The sequence below is a fragment of the Pseudoliparis swirei genome, chromosome 19 (genome assembly GCF_029220125.1).
Source record: "Pseudoliparis swirei isolate HS2019 ecotype Mariana Trench chromosome 19, NWPU_hadal_v1, whole genome shotgun sequence".
In the NCBI taxonomy this organism is placed as follows: domain Eukaryota; kingdom Metazoa; phylum Chordata; class Actinopteri; order Perciformes; family Liparidae; genus Pseudoliparis; species Pseudoliparis swirei.
The window spans coordinates 23,222,616-23,241,897 of NC_079406.1; positions in this window are offsets into that span (position 1 = coordinate 23,222,616).

The following is a 19,282-nucleotide window of genomic DNA, read 5'->3' on the forward strand; positions in this document are numbered from 1 at the left end:
TGTGTAGGCATCCAGGATCACGTCTAACTTTATAAAGGCATTGCTTTTCTATCTGCAAATGATTTTGTGTTTTTATTCAGATTTAAATTAAGTGTGGTCACACACTTGAATCAAGGGGAGAAACACACCAGTGTAGTCAGTGAAGTTATGTAAAATACTGATGAATGTAATGCATAGATCTATACAGCATATGCAGTAACACAGAGATAATTTATCTCTACAACTGTCACATTTGGCAGCTCCGTCGAGATTCTGGTCCAGATATCAATGTGAGGCGATAGTTGGAATTACATACCCTTGTATAGAAGATGGGGTAAAAGACACAGGAAACAAATGGCGGAATCTGTCGTCAGCCACGGAGAAGTATCTGCTTCATGTGGCCAGGCTTACCAAATTTCGTCCTTGGTAATATTATATATTGATTTAATGGGGAGAGGGGCTGGAATAACAGTTGTCGGCTGTCAGGACCGAAGACAAAAGGTTGTTTGGGGAATGCCTCTCAGTGAAGAACTGAAATAGCTGTCGGAGGAATTTGTTTTATTGAAGTTACGTTCGGATCAAATGAAAACCTTTGGCAGTTCCCTCTGCTTTTCCATCTTTATTTTAAATGGAAAATAAATTGGTGCTTGTCCTCTTATGCTGGTCTCTTATGCCTGTGGGCCATCAATCACAGATTACACAGTTTAGACACCCCTCCTCCTTCCCCCATCCTCCTCCCAAAAGAAAATCTCAAAGTAAAGACAGTTTTCAAGAATATAGAAAGCGGAATAATGCAGAGGACGGGGGCAGCAGAGGGGGATAAGAGAGCGAGATCAAAAGACAGAGGAAGACACGTTTTGACAGGTGGTTATGTGACGGGGCATCCTCGCGTTGGACATGCTCGCAGATTTATACGGCTGTCTTGGGGACATGTGTCTGAATGGCTGCCTCTTAGATGGGAAAACTATTCAAAGAGACGGCCATAAGTCTCCCACCTTCCTTCCTCTCCGTGTCTGAACTCCGCAACCTCTGGAATTGTCACAGATTTGTGCAACTAATACAGCGAGGGGGGCGGGGGAGGGGGTCGTTGAATTACAACCACAGCATTGTCCACATTTTTGGAAGTCTTACATGTCCATCTCGTCACGTTTCATAGACTCTGTGTCACTTGTGTGGATAGCAAAACGCTGGCGTGGAGTTGCATTAGAAAATGGGAGACGGCTAAAGTGCAAGTGAAAAAACATATTTACATTTGTATTTCTTTGTCCGTTTGCTTTCCCCTCCCTGTCATCGCATGCGTTAACTCCTTCCCGGCCCGAGTCTTCATGGAGATTATTGACAAAAGACAGAAATGCCAGATGAGGTAAATGCCATCACACAAATAAAGGCATGTCTGGGAAAAGAAATGTCAAAAGGTGCCGCCTCGCCTTCAAGAGATTTCCTCTTATTTACCGAGCTTTATTCCTGTGTGACAGATGGCACATTAAATATGACGAGGACATACAAAATGGGTGGGAAAGAACCTATTTGAACAAAGAAGGTATGTTCGTCTTGAAAACAATACAAAATATAATGCAACCAAATCCATCCACACACATTGTAAATCGGGGAAATAGTGTCTGGTAATTCATGTCATGGCAAATACATACAGCATATCCAGAAATTACAAATAATACTATTTGGTATCGGCTTATTCATGTTTTTACGTGTCTTATATTCGCTAATTTAGTACATACAGAAAAAAAACTGCCTCTTTTCAATTAAGACGTCACAAAAGGAATGATGGCTGATTCCTATTTTGTGTCCTTTGATTGGCGGTCCTGATATGACACATGCTGGCACGCTTTCACACTGTCATGGTTTACAGGGACATTGAATAATGTAACATGTATCGACAAGTCAAATAGTCTCTTGTGCACAAATCCTGTGGAATAAATAGACGCAGGAACTACATTTCGGTGGCGACGCGGTCGCTTGTTTCAAGTAGGATATCTATTTATCCTTTTTTCATTCTGTAAATGTGTCCAATGACATTGCTTGTACGCCTCTAAACGGCTGCTTAAATCACATTAATAGGTCAAACGTGTGCGTCCGCTGAGAAATAAGCTAGAGGGGAAAGCATGTCGGAAAGAGACGTAGGGATGGAGGGATGGATATACTGTACAGCCCCAACGGCTACGGGAGAGCGGCCCACTTAAGTCACTAAAGACTGCCAACGCGAGGCCCCCGCTTTATCAGCAAATCCTGGCCATTATCCGACTAATGCCGGGCATCGCCTGTGACATCCCCGGTGTTTTTCCGTCGCGGTTAGCTTGAGCTTCTGTGTCAGTGGAGTCTTCACCGGAGGACGGCACAACACAGTGCTCAGTAATTTGGAGAGGCGGCTGGTTTTTGCTGTATAAGTGCCGGAGCACATCTGACACGGTGGGTTATTATCCAGTGGAAGCCTGTTTTATCCCCAACATATCACCGTTTTGAACATTACTGTGTGATGTACAGCTCAGGGCTTTATGAGCACAAGTGGGCGTTTCAATTATCCTGGAAACAGGAGTTCATGTGTCAGAAGATGTGGCCGAAATTCCAGATGAATGTATAGCTACAAATATTAGTCACCGCAATTAACTTGGGTCTTCTTGTAAATATATAATGGCAAATATACATTGACTTTAGGCATGTCGATTTCTGACCCACCTGCTCAACTGAGTAAGTGAAAAAGAAAAAGTTGAACCCTTCAGACACTGTTTCAAATACAGTGGGGCGATTTATTTTGAAAATCTTACACTAGAAACAAATATTTAAATATATTCTGGGGTCTGGATGTAACACAAAACCCCGACAACAACTGCATCATGCTGTTCTCATCGGGCCACGCAACACCATGCGTTTACTTACCTGTCAATCATATTGCAACAGAAATAGACAACAAAGAACCGGATTACACCGACCGCATGTGGCTATTACCAAAGAGACGCACACACGCGCACGCACACACACACACACACTAAGTGCTGTGTATCGTGACGGCTCTAAGCTTTTGTTGTGCTTTGTCTGACAGCGGCGGTAGAGTATAGTTATTGAGAGATTAGCTCTAAGGTGCGATCGTGCCACTCCTTTGTTTAGTGTCTCTCTCATTGGTCACAGAGAACAGTCCTGGCATGCGTGGGAAAGAGTCATCCGCTGCGATGGATAATGCAGTTTGCCTTATTTTAGCTCCTTTTAAAATTATGACTGACCCTTTCCCAAAAATGGCATCCATAACCGAGACAATGTGCAGTATAGTATTTAAAATCGCAGCTTAGATATCGTACCCTGATTGACTTGCAGAATCAGAGTGTACGGATGTGTCTTTGGTCCTTATTGTCATAAAAGTTACAGATGGAACAAAGTTTGGTTTGAAAACTTAACAGGAATACAACATTTGACCTGGTGGGATTTTACAGACTTGGGCCCAGCCCCTATACCCGCTCTGCCACGGTGCCAACAGAGTCGTTTCATGTGGTTGTGGGCTGAAGGTTTGGGGGGGGGGGGGGGATATATCTCTCAGCCCCTGTGTGTTTACCCCCATAATCCCTGAGAAGAAGTTCACAAGCACGAGGAAAGTACTGGGAGCTTTAGCTATACCTCCCAAACCTCCTCAGTTTACCGCTCCCCGGGTTTTCCACATCCACATGGGGGCTCGGGGTAATTCCTGGGAATGTTTGCGAAGGTTTTTGCGTGCGTGCGTGTGTGTGTGCGTGCGGTTGTAAGAACATAATTGGTACAAAATGACTGGTTGTTGTTCTGATATGGAACAATCTACACTAGTCTATATAATAAGAGCGCGGGGCTGTCAATAAAGAATTGCCTCCACTGCTGTCTCCACTGGTCTAATAACACAGCGCCGTTTAAAAGAGAATACATTCGCAGCAGTTTCAGTGTTCATTCTACTGCAACACACGCACTAACGGTGGCAACTTTCAAATTTCAAGTTTTTATTTGTTCCAGAGGGACAATGTACATTCAATTAAAATGTAAATGCATCCAATTACAGCCATGGCTGATTTCCATCATCTGTCCCCCTGCAAGAATGTACAGGCTGAGTGTCCTAGAGTGAAAGGTCACGCCAAAGTACAGTAGTAATAAACTACAATCAATTATAGTGTATAGCTGACAAAACACAACAGTTCTGTAATAAAAAGTTAACAATGGAAAAAAAGAATTGCATATATATTTATATATATATAAATATATATGCAATTCTTTTTTTTCCATTGTTAACTTTATATATATATATATATATAAACAGTATATATATATATATGAATATACATATATATATACAGTATATATATATGAATATATATCTAGATATTTAAAAGAATCAAGAGAAAAATATCACAGTGTAAGTAAGACATTTCACATTCATCATATTGCACACAGATATAATGCACATAAGGGCATCAATTAATTAGAACTTTTAAGGTTTCATTCATATAACATTAATACATCACATATCCATGACAGTACTAATACAGCTAACCCAGGTTAAGCTATCTATGTGCACATGTGTGGGTGGACACCAGCCATCCCTTCATGTGCTTTTTAAAAGTAGTGAATGTTGTGGACTCCCTAATTGGCTATTAAATGAAGACAAACACCTTTTCTAGGTCAGCGTCAGACCTTCTATTTTACTACAAGTACCTCTAGTAATGATGCTATTTTAGCGTGGTTGCAGCAGTCTGAATGTGGAATCTATTCTGCTGCTTTTCCTATTTTTAAATTGCTTTGGATGAGAGTGACACCAAAACGGCTGAAGCTTAAACGCAACCTCAAGATGTTTCTAGTCAAAAGTTGTTGCACTTGTTGCGCTTGGCCCCTGAAAAAAAGATCGCGTCTCGGATGACTTGCGGAGTTGTTCCGTCTGGTTTTGTTACGTTTGTGCTTCGCTGGATGTGTGTCTCCCAGCGTCGCTTCAAAGGTCGTGGTCGGACGAGGGAACAATCTGAATGAGTGCGGCGGATCATATTCGCCTCGTTATACGGCCACAGAGAAGTACATCGTTCTGTTTTTCCTCTTCTCCCCCCCCCCCCCGACAACTCACTGCTATCCAAAGACGAGGCTCTCTCGGATCACTGCTGCTGGGCCCGCTGCCAGGCCACAGAAGGATTGGCCAAATCCCCCCCCCAAAAAATACACTGGGACCAGTTGAAACACTTCTCTGGCTGGTGATCGTGGTCAAAGGAAAAGAAACGTGAAATGATCCATCGTAGGTGGCTGGGCCCGTTACTCATTCTCAAGCATCACATGGGTAAAATAATCTATTAGAGGGCAGCATTGGCGTGAGTTGTGCTGAATTTACATGTTTGGATATTGAAAGTAGATATAGCTGGAGCTCTTAACTCTAGCTAAAACATGATGAATAATAAAGACGTATTCATACACACATATTCATGCATTGAAGTGCCTATGAGCCTGAACTAAAGTACATTTTAAGCTATTGACAACACGCTATACATATTCATACAGGTGAATTAATACAAAATTAAACATGCATTTAAACAGCAGCAGTTCTTCAAATTAACCTACAGAAACAGGATGTGTGTATTGTGCAATTGGCTGAGCAAATACATATTGTCTGTGCAGGCATATTAAATATGGTGCAATTCACAGGACTTTTTTTCTTTCTGTTTCTGATGAGGTAGAATTGCGGCTTTGAAGTTGGGATATCTGGTTATGTGAAAAACATAATATGTGTAGTTACAATGTAGGTATGATAGTAATTACAAGAAGTACAAAATAAACAGTGGTATGATATTATTGTATAATTGGTCTAAAATACACACACAATATACGTATCGATGCATTTTCTATTCATAACCACCTATTGTCAGGTCTAAACAATTAAGACAGAAGACAGAGCACCTATTTCATGGAGTGCCTTTCAATATGTATTTTGTAGCATCATTTAAATGTTTACAATTTTCAGAACAAGTGACTTATAAATTAAACCAGTAACCATACGCCGCCTTTCAGTTATTGAATTAACACAATTAGGCCTCTCATTAAAATATAAAAAATAACTGTCAGTTAGTTCAAAATTGAGCATTGTTATGTTTTCGTACCACCTGTAGTTATTTGTCATGTTCATTTCCAAGAAATATGACCCCCCCCTGTCACTAATATTGACTTGTCTTGGCCGAGCAGCAGACATCTTGAATGCCTTCGGGAAGTTGGTGGTTCACATTGTCAGGTCAACTTGGCAAACTCAGCAAAACACACAGATTTAAACCGTAGGAGCGGATTTAACATCAAATATGTAATGGCACGGACAATATTCTCACAACCTCACACTGAGAAAGCCAATAGTTGCTTCACCGGAACTCTCTCCGCCGCCCCTCTTCTTAGCTGGAGTCTCTGTGCTTTGTGTTTGCCCATACTTCCCAAATCCCTCAGAGCAAACAGGAGCATGGCAGATTAGCTGAATATCATCCCGGGCACAAAGTACACAGAAATGAAATGTCATCGGCCTCCCAGGGTATCGTCAAGAGAAGAAAAGTCAAACTAGGGCTGCCCTGCTCGATAGAGATCTCTCTCTCTCTCTCTCTCTCTCTCTCTATATATATATATATATATACATCCATCCATTTATATATCCATCCAATCATCCATCTATCTATCCATTTATCTATCTCTCGATCTATTCATCCATCCATGTATTTATATATCTATCTATACATCCATCCATCCATTTATATATCCACCCATCCATCTATCTATCCATTTATCCATCCATCCATCCATCTATCAATCTATCTATCTATCTATCTATCCATCCATCCATCTATCTATCTATCTATCTATCTATCCATCCATCCAGCCATCATCCATCTATCTCTCCATCTATCCATCTATCCATCTATCCATCCATCCATCCATCTATCTATCTATCTATCTATCTATCCATCTATCCATCCATCCATCCATCCATCCATCCAACTGTCTATCTATCTATCTATCTATCCATCCATCCATCCATCCATCATCCATCTATCTCTCCATCTCTCCATCTATCCATCCATCCATCTATCTATCTATCTATCTATCTATCCATCCATCCATCCATCATCCATCATCCATCTATCTCTCCATCTATCCATCTATCCATCCATCCATCCATCTATCTATCTATCTATCCATCCATCCATCCATCCATCCAACCGTCTATCTATCCATCTATCTTTCTATCTATCCATCCATCCATCTAACTACTTTCTCCACTCCTGCAGATGCGTGTGGGGCCACAATAAGATTAAAAACCAGTCCAACTGGGTTTTAATCAATAACGTGGCGACTTCTAGCAGAACAATAGGCAAATGACTTGGAATGAGAGCTAAAGCTAATAAGCAGTCCATCGCTAATCTCTTAAACAAACCTCCTCTCTCCCTATGTGGCCTTCTTTCTTGCATTATAAATAATGTATATTTTGCCAGCCACACACACGTACAAACACACACACACACACACACACGCACACAACACTCCCCCTCAGTGTCTCTTTTGACTTCTGAGTTCTGAGTTGGAGTTCAATCTGGTCCCTCCCCCAACCTTATTGGTTTACTTTAATTAGTGATATTGAAGGCATGGGCAAATGAGGAGGGGTGGCTGTGATGTGAGGGGGGGGGGGGGGGAGTTGGGGTGGCGTAAATACTGAAAACAAACAAGAAGGAGCTGAATGGGCGGATGGCGGCGGTGTGCAGTCCCGATGCCGCTGTGCAGACGGAAGGGGACACATGGTGTAAGCAAACAGTCGTAATTGCATTAGATTCCCCTGGCACACGGGTAATCTAGGCTTCCTCTGTCCCAGAACACAACAGGGCACATCTCCCCCCTCCCCCCCCCCCCCCTCTGTCACTCTCTCTCTCTCTCTCCTTTGCAAATTATTAATGCAAAACCTACAGTGCTGCCATTGATCATTCAGCAGGCATGACAGAGGGCTAATTATCATTGAAGGGGGGGGGGGGGGGGACCGAGGTGTGGAGTGTCAGGGAGTGTGTGTTCACAGATTCACTAGGCTTGTGTTGGAGAAAAGCAGTGTGTGTGTGTGTGTGTGTATCTGTGTGTGTGTGTGTGTGTCGTGCGTCGCATTAAACAGTTGTCCTGTTTGATATTTCATTCCTCAGCCCACATGTCTTGAGAGGATGAGCAAACACATTTGCTCGAATGGGATGTTCCCTGAGCAAACGGGGGAAATCTGGCCCTGATATGAATATCAGTGACAGTCGATGATAATTGGGATGGGATGTTTTTGCTCCTTCATTGAGATGTCCGGCGTACAGACACCTTATGCAGTGACATACGTGGTCTGCTTTCATATATTTCTCGTGTTATTTGGTCTCCCCGTGTCTTTCCAGGAGGCGTGTTTACTGCACTTTACTGTAATCAGGCGTCTGCTGTGGCTGTAAAAACCACATGATCCACTAGGTGGTGATGTGATATCCAAGATCCCCACGTCCACATTATAAATACTAGTTAACACTATCAAATCTTTTTAAAACATTTGTACGCGACTGCAAATACGCAGACATTTTCAGCACAGTGAAAAAGTCCAGATTTTCCATGTTTGCTTGAATTTAGCTTGTTAATCTATCTATAAAACTATACTTTGTCTATTATTCAAGCGCTTATGTACTCTGTATTTTTGACAGAACTCTGGCTTTACATTGACATTTTCCCACATATTCCTTCTTGTATCTTTCAGCTTTAAATTGCCGCTCTAAAACCAGACTGGTTTGAGCGAGAGCAAAACAAGCAACAAATCCTGAATCACAAACATTAAAGCGCCAGAGCGCAAGCGTGAGAGCCACAGCGTCTCGACAATAAGGGGATGAAGAAGTCCTGTGCGGCGTAAACACCATCATTTTTTGTTACTCGCTGTTAGTGAATGAAAGCGGTGGCGGGGCGGGGGAGGCCCAGAGTCAGGTCACCGACACAAACATTCAAGAAAGGGACGGTCGAGGAAAAGTCTGAGATCTCTGATGGTATTTAGCGGATATGTGAGGCTTTGAGGGAAAGCCACAGCGCCAGAGGCTTTACATTTGTGTGGCCCCAGGGCCAGTGTAACAGAAAATAAACAATGCTTTCCAATGATTTTGACTTTATTAAGGCACACAAAGTCCCCGGCCTAGATAGGCTTTATGTTTAAGGAGTCACAATGCCCGTTGAGTACTTTTCATCACCCGCACTGGTCAAAAATGATCACATTGATCCCTGAAAAACAACCTTCTTCTTTTATCCTCTACCATGCCATTTAAAAAAAAAATCTTATTAAAAAGAAATTAGCCAAGAAAGCGCTGCAACACAATACAAGATGACTTCATCGTCTAAAGCCCACTGATTAAGGTTGTTATTAACTCCACAGTGCACACAATTAGCCTCCATTGACCGCCCCCTATAATCACTAGCACTCGGATTAAGAAGTACTACCCACACAAAATGCCTGATCTCTAATGACTGACAAACAAACAACCAAGAGAAGACAGGGAGAGAGCACCGGGAACACCCACCGAGTTGCTTTTAAGGTAATATCCTTAAGCCCTGGACACCCCAACAAAGTCTGTCATGTCTAACCTGGCTCCTCACCTGCTTGGAGGCAGCTAAATAGCCCCGAGGGTAATCCCTCATCCCCGGGGCACTGGAGGCAGATTTACCCACCTCAGAGCTCTGACCTGCCCTGACAAGTTGGTCTACCGCAGGGGGAACACCCACAGCCACCACTCTATGTTCAGTTTGGGGGCATTTAACCCGGAGTTACTTCAAAAAGTTTTAAATAAAAGGAGAATACACTTGAATGGCAGCGTGTTACAAATGATAACCGGCAATGTGTGAGTTGGGTACAAAGCAGAAGGTAAGATAAGAGATCCAGATCCTTCGTTTTAGCCAAATAACAAAGCAATACGAGAAAAAAAAATACTTCATTATGTTAAGTCTTAATTACAATTAAATTCAAAAAAAATATACAGAATTATTTCCAAAGAAATATACATTTAGTATGAAAAGTACTATGCCAAATAACCCCAGTCAGTGTTATATAATTACATATTTTCATCATTATTTTCATCATATAGCTGGAACTCATTGTTTTTTTCTTTTTACACTTTTAGGTAGTTTAATATATATGACGCCTCATACAAAATGATTATGTATTGTGTCCATAAAATCTTAATCTGAAAAGTACTTCATAATTATAGATGGGAAGTGTGATAAAGAGTCCCTCTGAAATGTAGTGTAATTGAATATAAAGTATTATTAAGATAGTAAGTAAAGTTTAAGTACCTCAAAATTACACCTCTGTACACTACTAGCATGTACTTAGTTACTGCACTGGAAAGCAGTCGGCTATAAATTAGGAATCCCAGAATATAGATGTCTATGAGTGAAACCCTATCCACCGTTCTCATGTAGCAACACATCTATTTATTGAGCAGATGTTGCATTAATTTGAGGGTGGCACGCGAAATGATGACTGATCGGAGGGATGCTGACACAATTGATTTCATTGCCTCTGTGTGCTCGTGTCCCAGCCGGTTCACAGGGCAAGGCCTCACCTCTCAAGGCCTCACCTCTCAAGGCCTCACCTCTCGGCTCATTGGGAAATCGGCTTTAACCGCCGCAGAGCCCGGTGGCAGAGGGATCAGCTCGCTAACCGCTAATTGGGCTGTTTCAAGGAGAGCTTGAACTAGAAAATATTGCTTAATGATCAGTTGCAGCATCGCTCTTTGTCTGGAGACATGAGGGGAGAGATTTGTCTGATCTGGCTGTGTTTGTTGAAATATAAAGCTCTGCACTTTCTCAAAGCATCATAAAGTGTTTGTGTTCTACAAATCCAACATAAGGAACACTGGGAAACAGCTTGTTACAATTGTGCAACATGTACCCTTACAATTTATCTTGTGGTGACTTGTGTGACCGTTTTCTTGTAGATGCAGTGGAGGCGTTTGTCCACTAGGGGGAGGAGTGTTGCAGAAAATCATGTGTTACTGCATGAGTCTCACAGACAAAGAATCTGGGGCAGATGAAAAGCACATCCACTAATTTAGAAAGGTAAACAAAAAAAAGAATAATTTTAAGTACTATTCAGCATATTAGAATTTATGCAATTCCTGCTATATTTTAATTTTTGTGACTATTATTTCAACATTTACTAACAATTATTTTGTCACATTTGCCACTCGATAAAAAGATCAGGTTTATGGTAGATTAATGATAATCACACATAAGTATATTATTTTTTGTTTTAAATAGTTATTTAAACAAACAAACCCTTTCAAATGAAAAGCGCCATTAATAAAAGTTAAAAGCACTATCTGGCGATAATTTGTTTTGGCAAAAAATAAATATAAATATATAATTCCACAATTGTTGCTCTATCATCAGCATTGTCTTCAACAATCATCATAATGTTAAAAGATATATTTTACGTCATAATTGTGGGAATATTAAAGGCAATCTCACAACATGTCTTTGCCTCTTTTATTGTCTACACACATTTCTTGTCATTATTATTGGCTCATTGTCATGCATCAAATTGATCATATTTCACTTGCAGAGATTAAAAGTGTTTGTTCATTACTTAAATGAAAATGTGAATCGGGAAATTAAGTTTTAGTTTGTTTAAGTCGACTATTCAAATAAAAGAAATAAAAACAAGGTTTTCTTTCTTCACTCTTACATCGTAATCACAGTAAATGTATGTTTTTGTATTTAAATTTGTGTACTTTTCTTCTGACAATCAGTTTGACATTTTTTTATATTCATAAATTAAATTAAATATTTAAAAAATGTATCCAGAGAGCAGGTTGGAAATCCACAGGGTGAACACCGCCTCTCGGAGCCATTAGTCCTCTTATCTTCCAACTGTAACCACAATTCATCATGTGGCTACATTCAAGCTTTTAAATATTATCCGAACCTTCATGTTCACAATTTGTTTGAATCGCGCGTCTCAGATAAGAAATAAAAATTAGAGCGGCATTAAATGGAGCCGCTTAAATTTGCAACAGCAGAAGCAATTTGTCTTGATTAGCGAGAGATTGTGGGCTTCGTCGTGATGTTCTATCTTCGACATGTGTGTGTGGTGTGTGTGTGTGTGTGAATCCTTCAGAGAGTCTTCCCCTTGCTCTTTCGTTCTCTGAAATCTCCTTTCTCTCTCTGCTTAGACTAAAACAACGTATTAATTTAAGAACAATACTTTCCCACGAGCATCCCGTCACAGATGCTTTTTTGCCAAGATATTTTCTCTCTTCCACAATATTTCTTTGAGCCTCAATTAACAGAATGAGGATTTAGTGTCCTCCAATCGTATCACTTGAGGGGACAAGCATGAACCCTCTCAGCTCTCTGGATCCAAAATGAAAATGAGTAAAGTTTAAAGTGGGAGCCAAAACATATAAGCGCAATTAAAACAATCCTCACTGCCAAAACTCTTCATGGTGTAACATTTTTTGGGAGAATTGATTCCGGCAAGCGCGCGTGTGTTTGCATCAGAGGTGTGTGTGGGTGTGTGTTCGGACCATGTATGGTAAAGGGTATCATGCCATGTTATATCAGTGCAGATTACTATATTAGTTTTATGAAATAGGATTTGTTTGAGACTCCTATTTTTTTTATTGAAGCTGGTTTTAATAGGACTTTAGTATCTTATTAAATCGAACCGTGCTGTTTACTTTAGAATTGATTTTTTTTGTGAAAGCACATCTGAAGCAGCATGTAGACCCCAACACATAGCTATAAAACTCTTCATGTAAGCCATCTGAATTACTTTCTGGTCCTCATCTATTTTGGGGTCATGACCTCAGTTGTTTAATGGTGCTCAATATGGAACTCAGAGCATATCTATTGCCTCCACGTGGCAACAAAAAAAAAAGAAATGGCGACAGTGCAAACATACCACAACAGGGCTGACGGTGTCTGTCTGAGGGCGGGGCGCGACGCTTTCAGTGACAGCGTGGATCGGGACGGCGTTAGAAACGATAACTTCTCTTAAAACCAGCTTCAATACAAAAACAGGAGCTTCAAATCAAATCCCACGAGCGCAGTGCGGAGCGGCGGCCATGAGCCGGCGAGGAGGCCCGACAGAGAGAGGCTTGTGTGGTAGAGAAGGAACATGCCACCGGTCAAGCTGTGTGAATGAAGCACAGAGAATTCAGATTACAAGTGTGTGACTTCTTTCTCTGTTTAGGAAGACTTTATTTCAGCTGTTTGATTAAATGTGAATGCTACGATAAATAAATATCCTCATTTAGCACTTTTAATGGAAAATATGGGGTAGTCTGCCTTATTCTGCTTACTTAAAAATAAAAAACAAATCATAATTTTGTACAAATGTACATTTGTAAAGTCATGGATGGGCTAAAGTTGAACGGGAATGATGGCAAAACACGCAGAATTAGCAAAATAATTGCAATATTCATCTTTATTTTCAACTCCAACTTCAAACAAAAGGGATTTAGACAACATGTGTTAATTAAAAAAATATGTTTTCCAACAATGAACTATTATTATGAAAAAAGTCACAGTAAAAAAAAAAAAGAAAGACCAGATTGTTTGAAAACTGAAAACATTCCTTCTTACATTGAGTAAATCAATGAACTCAAGATTCCATTGCAGGTTTCTCAGACTTGCACCGACGTGGCTGCGATCTCACGTTCAACGATAGTTGCGCTGCCCCGTTGACACAGTGGAATCATTCTGTGCCTAAAAATACTCGACTGAAACAGAAGCCAAACAAAACACAGAGGACCGGCTCTTGTACATGTGCTTTAGTTCTAAATCCGAAGCAGGTTCATACCGGGCTTAGGAGACCCGTCTGGACTAAATTACGACCGCGAGTGAATTATGTCTCCGCTGTCAGGTAAAGATGTGCTTAAAAAGTAGTCGGTGGAAAACGCATCATAAAATTTTACGACATCAAGTCATAGGTGCAAGGAGAGCCCAGTAAATCTCTGATGTCCTTCGTTCGCTCGCCATATGAGTCTTCCGTCAGGTGGAAGAAGTCTCAATAGAGTCATCCGACCTCGCAGCAGGTGTGTGGATACACACCATAAAAAAATAATAATTAAAAAAACGTGTAAACTCTCGAATGAAACAATGAAGTTTTAAGGAGCGCCGTAAACATTTTACGAAGGGTGTGATTGAGGACACTTCAAAGGGGTTGAAATCCAGAGGAATAAAAAAAAATATATATTTCACAGCGGTAGTGAAGCAGCACAGGGATTTAAGAGAGTGTGTTTCCACTGTATTCCAGGTAAACCCGGGGAGATTACCTTATTGTCTTTCTCATTTAGAGGAAAGGCCTAACAAAATTGCCGTCAAAATCACATAAGCACTGAGCTGAAAATTGCCGAGCTCTCGGCAAGCAACAACAAGCCGACAGGCGACAAATCTGAATAGATCTCGGGATAAAAACGAGATAAGCACAAATCTTTATTTGGTTTGCTTTAAAAAAAAGAAAATTATGCTTATTGTAGAGTGCACAAAATGCACAAAACATCAAGAATACTCAGAATCCGGGTGTAGACGGACATCCGATGGGTGTGGTTAATAAACAGAGGAACTCACAAGGTTGGACACGTGGCCTTTGGAGGATCCTGAAAAATGCAGCGCTCATTTTTGTGTTGGGAGCCCACGTAGCGCCCCGGTTGTGTACACGTTGACACTCGCCCTGGGGTTTTCCAATGAGCTCTTCATGGTGCGTGTGGTTACACGAAGAGGTAAGAGAGCATTACCCTTCAAAGGACTGCGCCCGTTATTATGTGTAATTAGGAATGATCTGAGGGGGTTGCAGCGCAATCTGAGCCCTCTCAGTGCTCTTGTTGTCACATGGCGGTGGCGTCTGAGTCAACAAACAACAATTTAGTCGATTCAATTTCCAGTTGAGCTAAAGCTGCTCCGATAAAACAAAGCAATTTAAAGATTTGAGATTTTTTTTATTTTTTAAATAGGCTTTGAATGTCGGCATGTTTCAGGTAATTTATTGGCTACAAAGCAGAGTAAAGCATTCGGCCTCTTTTATTTGCACTAAGTGGTACTTTGATGAATCCAAAGATGACTGAAATCTCGACATCGTCTGGTAAAACATGAATGCACTTTTACGGGTGTGAAAGAAAGCTAAATGCCCGGCTTAACAAAGACCGCTTTTAGCTTTTTTTGATGACATAATGCACTGTCTGTCAGACATATCGGGCGCCTTCAGCTCTTGGGCAACAGTTTGTGTTGCCGTACAACTTGGCTGAATCGACATCATTCGCTAATGTGATTTCAGTTTTCAGATGCTTGTCAATAATTTCAAATTCTTTTACTTTGAAAACATCTTGTGTGCACACAGCAAGGCCTACTGTGGCAATGATTACAGCGAGCTGCAGGCTGCAGGCAGCTAGCTAACAAAGCCCCAAAAAAAGTTTGTTGCAATTGAGCTGATTGTTCTCAAGACACAGTTCATGATTTTTTGGATCTGGCAGTTACCATCAATATTACTCAGTTCATCTAACCCAGGGGTCGGGAACCTATGGCTCGCGAGCCATATATGGCTCTTCCGGTCACGGCATATGGCTCCCAGACAATTTTGAGTTGAAAAAAATATATATATATCCGCCCGCCCCCCTGTAATTTTCTCTATTCATCAAGATTACAGCAGAAGTAATGTCAGGTCCTTTTCTTAAAGACGTCTTTGTTCTTTTATTAAACTAAACGTCTGTTGTTGGTCGTCTCTTCACACCAGCATATCACTTCCGTCTCTACGTGTCGCGTTAACACTTCTCGGCTCGCTGTCTCGCCTGTCGCAGAGCCCCCCCCCCCCCCCCCCCAGTAGCATCATGCAGCACCAGAAGTCTCATTAAAAGCAAGACATACACTACCGTTAAAAAGTTTGGGATCACCCAGACAATTTCTGTCTCTTGAAAAAAAATCACACTTTATTTATATCAATATAAAATATATATAGTCAAGACACAAAGGAGGTTAATATGATAAATTAATATTTTAATAATTTTGTTTGTTCTGTTCTAAGCACTTCAAGCTCAAAGGGTATATCACCAGCATATATGTAACTGTTTTTTCTAATGTGCTATAATAATTGCAGGTTTCTTTCTAATCATCTATTAGGGCAGGCGATTAAAAACACAACTGTACCATCAGAACACTGGAGTAGTACATGATGGAATGGGCCCTCTATACCAACACTTCCACCTAGAATAGTCATTTACCACATTAACAATGTAGAGTATGTATTTCTGATTTAATAATTTAATTGAAAAAAAAAAACATTGAAAAAACAAAAAAATTCTAAGTGATCCCAAACTTTTGAACGGTAGTGTATTTAACTTATCATACGTTAAAAATACTATATGGCTCTCAATGAAATATATTTAGAAATATTTCGCTTTTATGGCTCTCCCAGTCAAAAAGGTTCCTGACCCCTGCTCTAGTCAATAGATCCATAGTGATCTCGAAGCAGCCTGGGGATTTGGGACATTTGTGCTGTCACACTCCTGCTTGCCATTTTCTACGCTTGAAGGCCTCACCCCTGACTAAACATGGTACCGTGACCAATTCAACACTCACTCACTCACCTACTCACAAAGTCACTGGCTGCTAATGTAGCGTGTAAGAGTATACAACTGTCATGGCTACGGCCAGATAACCCGGGCACTCAGCTGTCGATTGAGGGATCGCGAGTGGAATGGGATGTTGCCAACTCCAAAAGGTGCAGAGATGGAGATAAATAGCCGCGAGGCTCCTCGGCATCGCAGAGGAATGTCCCCCAGCGTGGAGCCCCGTCTGACACGAGCCGCCAAAGCAGCGACCGTGTCCTCCGTCGCAGCAGGAGAGGAAAGAGGAAGAAGGATCGCGTCCGCTTCTCGACGACAGGTAAAACGTGCAGCTGACACAAACTGTCACCCAACTCCCAGAGCGCACTGGGGCTGGAGATGTTTACGTCTGAATTATTGGCACAGGCTGTGAGGTTCAGTTGTCGAAGAGAGGCTTTTACCAAAACTCCAGCAATGGCTGAGAAGGGGAATATATGTCAAAGTATGAATGGCTATTGATATTACACAGTAAGTAATGTGAGTATGCTGGTTGGGTGCCGTGCCAAAAGAAGCCTAAAAATGCAGTCAGTTCAGGGTTCTTCATATTTAAGGTAAGTCTGTGAATCAAATGATTCTTAAATATGAAGAACCCATCTTACCATACAGCTGAGACTGTTATTTGAAACTTAACACTTTAATTTCATTCTCGACTTTTTTCGCCACTTTTTATTTGGTAAAAAACTTTTTTTATTATAAAACAAAAGACAATACATAGACATAACACCTAGAGGACGACTAAACAGTGGCCAAAACATCATAAAGTCAGAGTACTGAGAAAAAGAAGAAGAACAAAATGAGCGTGCATGTGTACACGTGTACATGTGCACATGTGTGCATGTGTGTGTGAGCTTTTTTTATTTGTTTATTTATTTAAAGAAACAAAAAACATAGACAGATAAAAAATAAATGAATGAAGATTAATTAACTCATCAATCACCACCATTTTTGACAAAATATGCTTATGATGTATTTAATGACTTTAACGCTCAGTTTCATCTCAGCAAATTGCGGAAAAAGATGAAAGCTGATAATTCCAAGAGGCGTCTGACCCGGAGAAACAGAGGAGGCAACTCTAGTGGACACATTTAAAAATGCCTCCTGTTTATTATTTTAAATTGTTAATGTGATGCTCTGCATAGTGGATAATGAGCTCTGGCACTTGAAGGACCGTTGTTGCTCTGGACATTTTAGTATTTGTTCAGCAACTGCGCCGCTCTCTCAACAGGGCACTTAATCAAGATCCCTCTGAGGGACAATAGCATTGTTCAGCCGGCTCTCTATAGCTCACAGGGACCAAAGTCAACATTTGTTTTGTACAGCTTACAGCACACTTACAAAGATAATATTTCACCATGGATATTGCAGGTATGTAGTCTTCAAATGATGGACATTTTTGAAGGCCAATATCAGAATACTGACTAATTTTCCTAAAAAAATAAAAAAAATGTAGGCAGTATTTTGTTCTTACTTTTACACAATTCTTCCATTTTTACACAATTTTAAAGTGGTAATAGCTTCTCTCTCCAACAGGATGAGCTACTCGATACATATTCTCTAGGATAGCCTTCCCTGAGCCCCTTTGCTCTTGTTGTTAGCCGCTGCTGGAGCTAGCATGGAGCCCACACTGTCACTAAGTGCACTCCCTGAAGAAGTTTGATCTATTTATCTTTTTGTAAAAAACAAAAAAGCAATTTTTGATAGAAGCAGACAGGTCTATAATATAAGTTTGAAGGATACATCCAGGATGTCAAACTGACTCAGCCGATAAAGATAGAAGCTATAGAACTACAGACCACAGGAAAAGTGAACCACCACATCACCTAGCAATCAAGATAAAAAACAATACACATCACTGTGAAGCTGGGTATTCGTCTTTATTCACTGTTTCAATCTCTAAAAAGTAAAAGCAGCATGTGTATTCAATCAGTATACCTTTAGTCACTAGCTTTACTATGGTTAGCTCCACAGATTTTTTTACATGAAACACAATGTTTTAGAGATATATATCTCTTTCCAACCTCTCTGGGTGCCGAGTATCATTATTACACAACGTTTTACAATAACTAGTTCCAAATCCGCAAAGCCTGTCATGATTGCATGAGTCTGTGGAACAGAGCCATGTTGTCTGACCCTGGACACAGCTACGCTATGATTTGACATTCTGTGTTCAGGACTTAGCGAAGGGTGAATAATAAGGATGAGATAATCATCAAAAAGCAACTTGGACAAGTTTGAGCTCCTGTTTAAATATAATGGCATGAGCAATTTAACTTCTGTTGCCATTTTCCTCCCAATCAAGTCAACAGGAAATGTGAACTAGTCTAATTAGGCAATGTCTCAATGCCATATTATGTACTACAGATACTGTGCACCATTATTCATGCCAGTTGGTGTGTGTATACCAATTATTTTCTGTTGTAGATTGTATCGTAGGACAATTGTCAGTGTAAATTGCAGTGTGGTATAGATAGACATTATGTTATGTATACATTTAATTATTTTTTAGTGTGAACATACTGGCCTTTTCTCAAGAGTAATTATTAGGGCTGTCAGCGTTAACGCGTTAATCTATGCGATTAATTTGGCCGCGTTAACGCACTAAAATATTTTAACGCAATGAACGCAACTTTGTTTACTTCCGGTGTTCGTTGAAGTTTTTACACTCAAACCGAGTGTCAAAC